Source organism: Schistocerca nitens, chromosome 2 (genome assembly GCF_023898315.1).
Source record: "Schistocerca nitens isolate TAMUIC-IGC-003100 chromosome 2, iqSchNite1.1, whole genome shotgun sequence".
Taxonomy (NCBI): domain Eukaryota; kingdom Metazoa; phylum Arthropoda; class Insecta; order Orthoptera; family Acrididae; genus Schistocerca; species Schistocerca nitens.
This window is the reverse complement of record NC_064615.1, coordinates 714,551,545-714,559,618: the sequence shown is the minus strand read 5'-3', so window position 1 is coordinate 714,559,618 and position 8,074 is coordinate 714,551,545.

The following is an 8,074-nucleotide window of genomic DNA, read 5'->3' as shown; positions in this document are numbered from 1 at the left end:
CTGACCAATACACGACTTGCCACATTGACACGGAATCTGGTACACGCCGGCCTTCCTCAAACCGAGGTCATCTGTGGCGCTCCCCACCAGTGCACGAGTTTTATTCGGAGGACAAAACATAGTTCCGACCCGGTGTTTCTTCAAAATGCGGGCGATTTTCCCCGAGAGTGCGCCTGTATATGGAATAAACGCAATGCCTACCTCCTCCCTCGTGATTTCATCCATCTCCACAGGTTGTGCTGCAGTGGTTGGGCGGAGAGAACGTTGAATCTGCCACTCTGAGTACCCATTTTTTCGAAATACAGTTCTCAGATGTTCCAATTCCTGGGGTAGACTCACTGCATCAGAGATAGTGCGCGCCCTATGTACTAGAGTTTTAAGTACCCCATTCCTCTGTGAAGGGTGGTGGCAGCTGTCTGCGTGCAAATACAGATCAGTGTGCGTTGTCTTCCGATACACCCCATGACCTAGGGTGCCGCCAGCCCTTCTCTTGACCAAGACGTCAAGGAAAGGTAATTTACCCTCCGTTTCAAACTCCATAGTGAATTTGATGTTGGGGTTTATGGAGTTTAGATGTGTAAGGAAGTTAAGGAGTTTATCCATACCATGTGGCCAGATGACGATCGTCTCGTCCACGTAACGGAAAAAGCAAGTAGGTTTCCATTCGGATGACGACAGGGCTTCCTCCTCGAAGTTCTCCATGTACAAATTCGCTACCACCGGTGAGAGTGGGCTACCCATGGCGACTCCCTCCGTTTGTTCGTAGTATTCCCCATTAAAAAGAAAATATGTGGAAGTCAAGACATGCCTAAAAAGTTCAGTGGTCTTCTCGTCAAACTTCTGACTAATCAATTCTAGTGACCCTCGCAGGGGTACCCTCGTTAACAAGGAAACGACGTCAAAACTCACCATGATATCTAACTCATCCAACCTGAAGCTATCAAGGCGTTTAACAAAATCCACGGAATTACGGATGTGATGAGGGCATTTACCCACATAAGGACTTAATATTCCCGTCAGGTATTTGGCCAACAAATATGTAGGTGCCCTGATGTTGCTGACAATGGGGCGTAATGGTACCCCCTCTTTGTGAACCTTCGGGAGTCCATATAGTCTAGGCGGTACCGGACCTTGGGGTAACAATTTCTTAGCGTCACCCTCCGGTAAATCTGTGTCCTTGAGAAGCGACCTCGTCTTGTTGTCCACCTTCTTTGTAGGGTCAACGCTGATCTTCCGGTAGGATTCGTCATTTAACAGGCTCTGCATCTTATCAGTGTAGTCCTTATGGGAGACAACAACTGTAGCATTGCGTTTGTCAGCCGGTAAGAAAACAATTGTTGCCTTACCGGCTGACAAAGGCAATGCTACAGTTTTTGTCTCCCATAAGGACTACACTGATAAGATGCAGAGCCTGCTAAATGACGATTCCTACCGGAAGATCAGCGTTGACCCTACAAAGAAGGTGGAGAACAAGACGAGGTCGCTTCTCAAGGACGCAGATTTACCGGAGGGTGACGCTAAGAAATTGTTACCCCAAGGTCCGGTACCGCCTAGACTATATGGACTCCCGAAGGTTCACAAAGAGGGGGTACCATTACGCCCCATTGTCAGCAACATCAGGGCACCTACATATTTGTTGGCCAAATACCTGACGGGAATATTAAGTCCTTATGTGGGTAAATGCCCTCATCACATCCGTAATTCCGTGGATTTTGTTAAACGCCTTGATAGCTTCAGGTTGGATGAGTCAGATATCATGGTGAGTTTTGACGTCGTTTCCTTGTTCACGAGGGTACCCCTGCGAGAGTCACTAGAATTGATTAGTCATAAGTTTGACGAGAAGACCACTGAACTTTTTAGGCATGTCTTGACTTCCACGTATTTTCTCACACCGGTGGTAGCGAATTTGTACATGGAGAACTTCGAGGAGGAAGCCCTGTCGTCATCCGAATGGAAACCTACTTGCTTTTTCCGTTACGTGGACGAGACGTTCGTCATCTGGCCACATGGTATGGATAAACTCCTTAACTTCCTTACACATCTAAACTCCATACACCCCAACATCAAATTCACTATGGAGACTGAAACGGAGGGTAAATTACCTTTCCTTGACGTCTTGGTCAAGAGAAGGGCTGACGGCACCCTAGGTCATGGGGTGTATCGGAAGACAACGCACACTGATCTGTATTTGCACGCAGACAGCTGCCACCACCCTTCACAGAGGAATGGGGTACTTAAAACTCTAGTACATAGGGCGCGCACTATCTCTGATGCAGAGAGTCTACCCCAGGAATTGGAACATCTGAGAACTGTATTTCGAAAAAATGGGTACTCAGAGTGGCAGATTCAACGTGCTCTCCGCCCAACCACTGCAGCACAACCTGTGGAGATGGATGAAATCACGAGGGAGGAGGTAGGCACTGCGTTTATTCCATATACAGGCGCACTCTCGGGGAAAATCGCCCGCATTTTGAAGAAACACCGGGTCGGAACTGTGTTTTGTCCTCCGAATAAAACTCGTGCGCTGGTGGGGAGCGCCAAAGATGACCTCGGTTTGAGGAAGGCCGGCGTGTACCAGATTCCGTGTCAATGTGGCAAGTCGTATATTGGTCAGACGATGCGTACCGTCGAGGATCGATGCCGTGAACACCAGAGGCACACTCGACTGATGTATCCGAGCAAGTCGGCGGTCGCTGAACATTGTTTATCGGAAAATCACGCCATGGATTATGAACGCACGAGGATTCTGGTGCAGACGTCGAGATACTGGGACAGCGTTGTTAGAGAGGCCATCGAAATTCGCACCAATGACGACCTCATAAACCGTGACTGTGGCTATAATCTTAGCAAGGCTTGGGAACCAGCGATTGGGTTAATCAAGAGTAAATCGAGAAAACGTATAGTTGTGACGACCACGGCGGACAGAGCCATCACATCGACGTCACCTCGGACGCCGTCGCAATCTGTTCCACCGCGCGACCGTGGTGCGGGGCGCGGACGGAGGAGTGAGCGCGCCGCGGGCGGAGGGTATTTAAATCGTCCGCCGCCGCGACCGAACCCAGTTCCCCCTGAGCAGCCATAGCGTACGGATCTCCGTGCCGGCACGTTCACAGGAGCCCAGTCCGTCAGTTCACCTGATGATGGCGACATGTATGATCGCCGAAATATTGTGCCCGTTGGACACTGTAGACCGGCAGTACACCCGTGGATATTTTGATTATCAAATACGCCGGGAGAAACTCAAGAATCACAATTATTCAGACTGTTGTGCACTGAAGGATTTGATGTTTAGTAAAAAGTGGGCATGAAGAAATTAACCTGCTTCATTGTACAGGAAGACACAGTTAAAAGTAGCTACCTCCTCTTTGAATCAAATGCAATACTTTGACGTCTGAAGTAAACAACTACAACAACGGACAGTTTTATGCAGAAAACAGTTGTTAACATTCTCCTATCAGCATTTAAGTTTTTTCATCAGTGAAGTTGCACGTTTTCTTTCTTTCTGAAAAATAACTTTCTTGTTAGAAGAAAGAATTGAAATTGTGGAAGTGTATGTGAAAACAGGTTCAATTAAAGATAGAAGACTACTAGCAAAGAGAGCAGTACCATGTCTGTATAAAAATTGGTGCACCTTCACTTCACAAACCAGAAGTTATTGCAGACATCCGCTGAAGAATTATTCAGAGCCCAAAGAAGTCTTCGGGTAAATTGGCCCAACAAGCACATATAAGTAGGAGGAGGTGCCAGTGGATATTGAAAACTCTTAATATGAAGCCATATCATGTGACAGTTGTGCAGCAATTAAGGGAGGATGACAGTCAGAAACATGTAGATTAGTGCACATGGCTTTTGAATAACATCAATGATGGTTTGTTAGACCCTTTCCATTACCTCATGAGTCATAGTGCCTTCTTTCCTGTCATGTAAATTCACTGAACACAAGGTACTGGACAATGGAGAACCCTAAAACTGCATGTCAGCAACCGCTCCATTATGAAAAAATTGATGTTTAGTGTGGTACATAAGGAACATGCATCATTGAATGGATATTTTTTGACCCTACCCTCAACACAGTTGCATGTATGGAAAATTTTGATACATTTTGTGATCAGGTCACTGAATATGAAAGACAGTACCGATTCTTCCGGCAAGATGGGCAACATTTCAAGCATTTAAGGTATCCGTGGGTCAAGTCCATAATGTCTTCACTGAGGAATGTCAGCAAACATTTATGGCCATCATATTTGCCAAACCTAACAATGTGTGATTTTTTTCCTGTGTGAACAGTTGAAGAGCAAGGTCTATGAAACAAATCCACACATAATACAGGAATTGAAAGAGAACATCAGCTGTGAAGTTGCTGCCATCGGTATCTGAATTTCATGGCAGTGTATCTGAATGTGCCTAGATATGCATCTGTGTATTGATATTTTAGGGGGTCACTTTTTGACCTTCTATAAATGTATTTTTTATGTATTTTTCATTGTAAATAAATGGTAAGTCTATTTTAGCTCTTAGTTTCTGTAATTTCACTGTATTTCTTTTATACTTGCATGGGCTACTTTTATCTGCGCCACCCCGTGTTAATTTGATTTACATATTTCCAAACAACAATCCAGTTATATCGCATCAAGGACAATTGACAATCCATACAAACAGATCAAAAATGATTTCAGCATCAATGAGCACAAAGATAAGTAAATAATAAGGAATTATTATCGTTCAACCTCCATTTGCTCATACTAATTTGCAATTATCATGGAAATGCATGCGTGGTTACTACATTGCAAAATTTACTAATTCCTGCATTACTTGAAGTCAACAGAGCAAGGATGGATCAGAAAAGGCATATAACATTATGTTGCAAGGATTCTCAGATGATTCAGGTTGCCTGCTGATCATCCATACCACAGTTCACATAAGAAGGTTTGTTTCCAATAGTACACTTCCCAGTGAGATTCAAAAGGTATGTAGCGGTACTGTATGCTTCTGTGCACAGTTCTTTTGGAAATTTACTATGGTTCAACATAGAATGTGCACATTCCACAATAGTGTGGTTTTCTCTTTTTGCACCACCATTTTGCTGTGGTGTGTTGGGTAGAGTAATCCACTGAACTACTCCACTGTTTGTCTACAATTCCAAGACTTCTACATCTACATCGACATTTATACTCTGCAAGCCACCCAACGGTGTGTGGCGGAGGGCACTTTACGTGCCACTGTCATTACCTCCCTTTCCTGTTCCAGTCGCGTATGGTTCACAGGAAGAACAACTGCCGGAAAGCCTCCATGCGCAATCGAATCTCTCTAATTTTACATTCGTGATCTCCTCGGGAGGTATAAATAGGGGAAAGCAATACATTCGATACCTCATCCAGAAACGCACCCTCTCGAAACCTGGACAGCAAGCTACACCGTGATGCAGAGCGCCTCTCTTGCAGAGTCTGCCACTTGAGTTTGCTAAACATGCTTACCAAATAACCCTGTGACGAAATGCACCGCTCTTCTTTGGATCTTCTCTATCTCCTCCATCAACCCGTCCTGGCACGGATCCCACACTGATGAGCAATACTCAAGTATAGGTAGAAAATAAGAACTGGACTTGGGAAAAATATATAGGTAATATGTTCAAAACTTAGCTGAAACATACTCACAATGAGGAAGATATATAGCACACTAAGTAGAGACACATTACTAAAGACATACTACAATCTTAGTCATCCATGATTGCCATACTATGTAGTGATTTAGGGTGGTGCTGCCAACACTCAGCTGAAAGATTTAATATGTACCCACTTCAGTGTGTTAGACTTTCTTTTCAGTTTCCAAAGGTCTTCCTGCAACTACATCACAAAATTTACTACCTGACTGTGCCGTGAAGTGGAGCTTTTGTAATTCTCCCATATCAGTTTGGGGGAATATCAGGACTTTTATTTTGACATGGACACTGAAATTTCCTTTCACTTGTTTTCGCAAACGGAGCTTGTGATCCATCTCTACTGGCTTTATTGCTAACATGACATGAAAATCTATTTTTCCTTGTTTAACAATGTAGGAAAAGCTAGATTGCTGCTCACTGTAAAGATAACATGTTTAGTTGAAGACAGTCACAATTTAGACACTTACACATGAGCCTTTGGCCACAGAGAAAGACACACACCATTCATTTACACAAGCAAGCACGCCTCATGCACACATAACTGCCAAATACAGCAGCTCAGGTACTTTCTCCAAAAGGTCATGATGGGATCCTTCCCTCATTCTTGTTCAGCCCAAGTAAGATCCATCCAGTATGACTTCTGGATCAATGGGACATTGATCTGTGGCTTTCCTCCATTCCTTTTTGTGTAAGATTGACAGTGAGCTGATTGCACACACTCTTTTGGAGATAGGTAGAGGCATATTGGACACAGTAGTATTATCGCATGATGCTTCTGTTGCAGAGACACAAGCTTTATGAGTGGAAAAAGTTACACTTCGAAAAGTTCAACAAGGATGCTTACATAACAATTCAGAATACCTTAGGTACATGAGGTCCTGCACAATTACTGCCTTGAGAGGCGATCTAAAATCATACTTGTAGCACAAATTTTCTATATTTAGGTGTTTAACCAACCCAAAAAAGGATGTTCATTATAATCATCAAAACATTTGTAGGACCAGAATGAAATTTTTCTGATCTCAAGTGACTCAGCTCTTCTCATCAACATTTTCCAAAACTACGATGAAAATAATAAAGCAAATTAATAAACTAAATTTAACTGAAAGAAGTGACAGAATGCCTAAATGCTACCCTGTCATCACATTTTAATGAATTATTTTTGATGTGTAACATTATTTCAACTGTCCCTTTTATTCATGCTGTACTTTGATACTGGAATAAACAAAACAATAGTGGACAAAATTTGTCATGAATGCCAGAAAAGTGTTTTTATGAAAGCTGAGAACATTTTTACTACAGTCTGTTACTTTAGAATTTGTATTTGAAATAAATGAAACTACTGAATATATTTTACTATTCTTCAAGCTACCATTGTCAAGGTAGCTCCCAGATAGATTTAGGACTTGGTTGGTGCCACTATTAACTTCCACCTCTTCTCATTCGAAGCAGGAAGTGCTGGTTGTCAAAATTGATGAAGTTAGAGGCATACAATTTCCAAGGAAATTACTCTTAGCAAAATTCTGATTCTGTGGTATTTACCTTAACTGTCATATTCATCACTTTTTTTTCCATACGACCAAAACAGCAAATGGAAAAGATATTTATTCTTTTTTGCAGTTTAGGAGAACTCTGCAAAATGGAGTTGAAGTTCATATATGGTGTCAACATGTGATCGACACTGCTGGATATGCAAACTGTATGATCACAACATAACCTTGCTACATCATTCCTTATTATTAAGAAATATGTATAAGTGGAACTGGGCCCTATGGTTGATTGCTGGCTGCCATCCATATTTTTGTGGAGTTGAATGTTCTGAATCAGAACTCTCTCAGTTCCTTCAAGTTAACATAAAGGCTGTTTGAATTAACATGTTGACTGCTGCACACTTAGTGATGGATGTTTCACCATGAGACCAGGCCAGTCTATGACATCAGGTATGAGGCCCTGCTGTGACTGACAACACTCACATGGCATGTCGGCTGTGGCTGCCAGTGGCCTTGTCACAGTCAATGAGTTCAGAGAAGAAAAGACTGGAATACATGTATCAGACTGCATAGTAGCCATGGGGGACTCATATCCGTGGATTATAAATAATGGCCTCCCCATGGTAAACATCAGGTTTCATCTATGATTAACATTTTCATATATGCCAGAGAATCTCATGTGGATGCCATCTGTATCTACTATGAATGATAACAGGACCAATGAGAGGAAATATTTTGCAATTACCTTATCCTGTTACTTAGAGAAATCATTATCACTTATTGTTAACAAAGAGGAATGAAAAACCTCATTGGTGTATATGATGGGCTTCTATATGTGCAGTGCATATAATGGAACCTATACCAACTGAGTGCCACTAACAAACTTTGCATAGTAGTAATTGCCAGGCCAGTGCAAATTTATGAG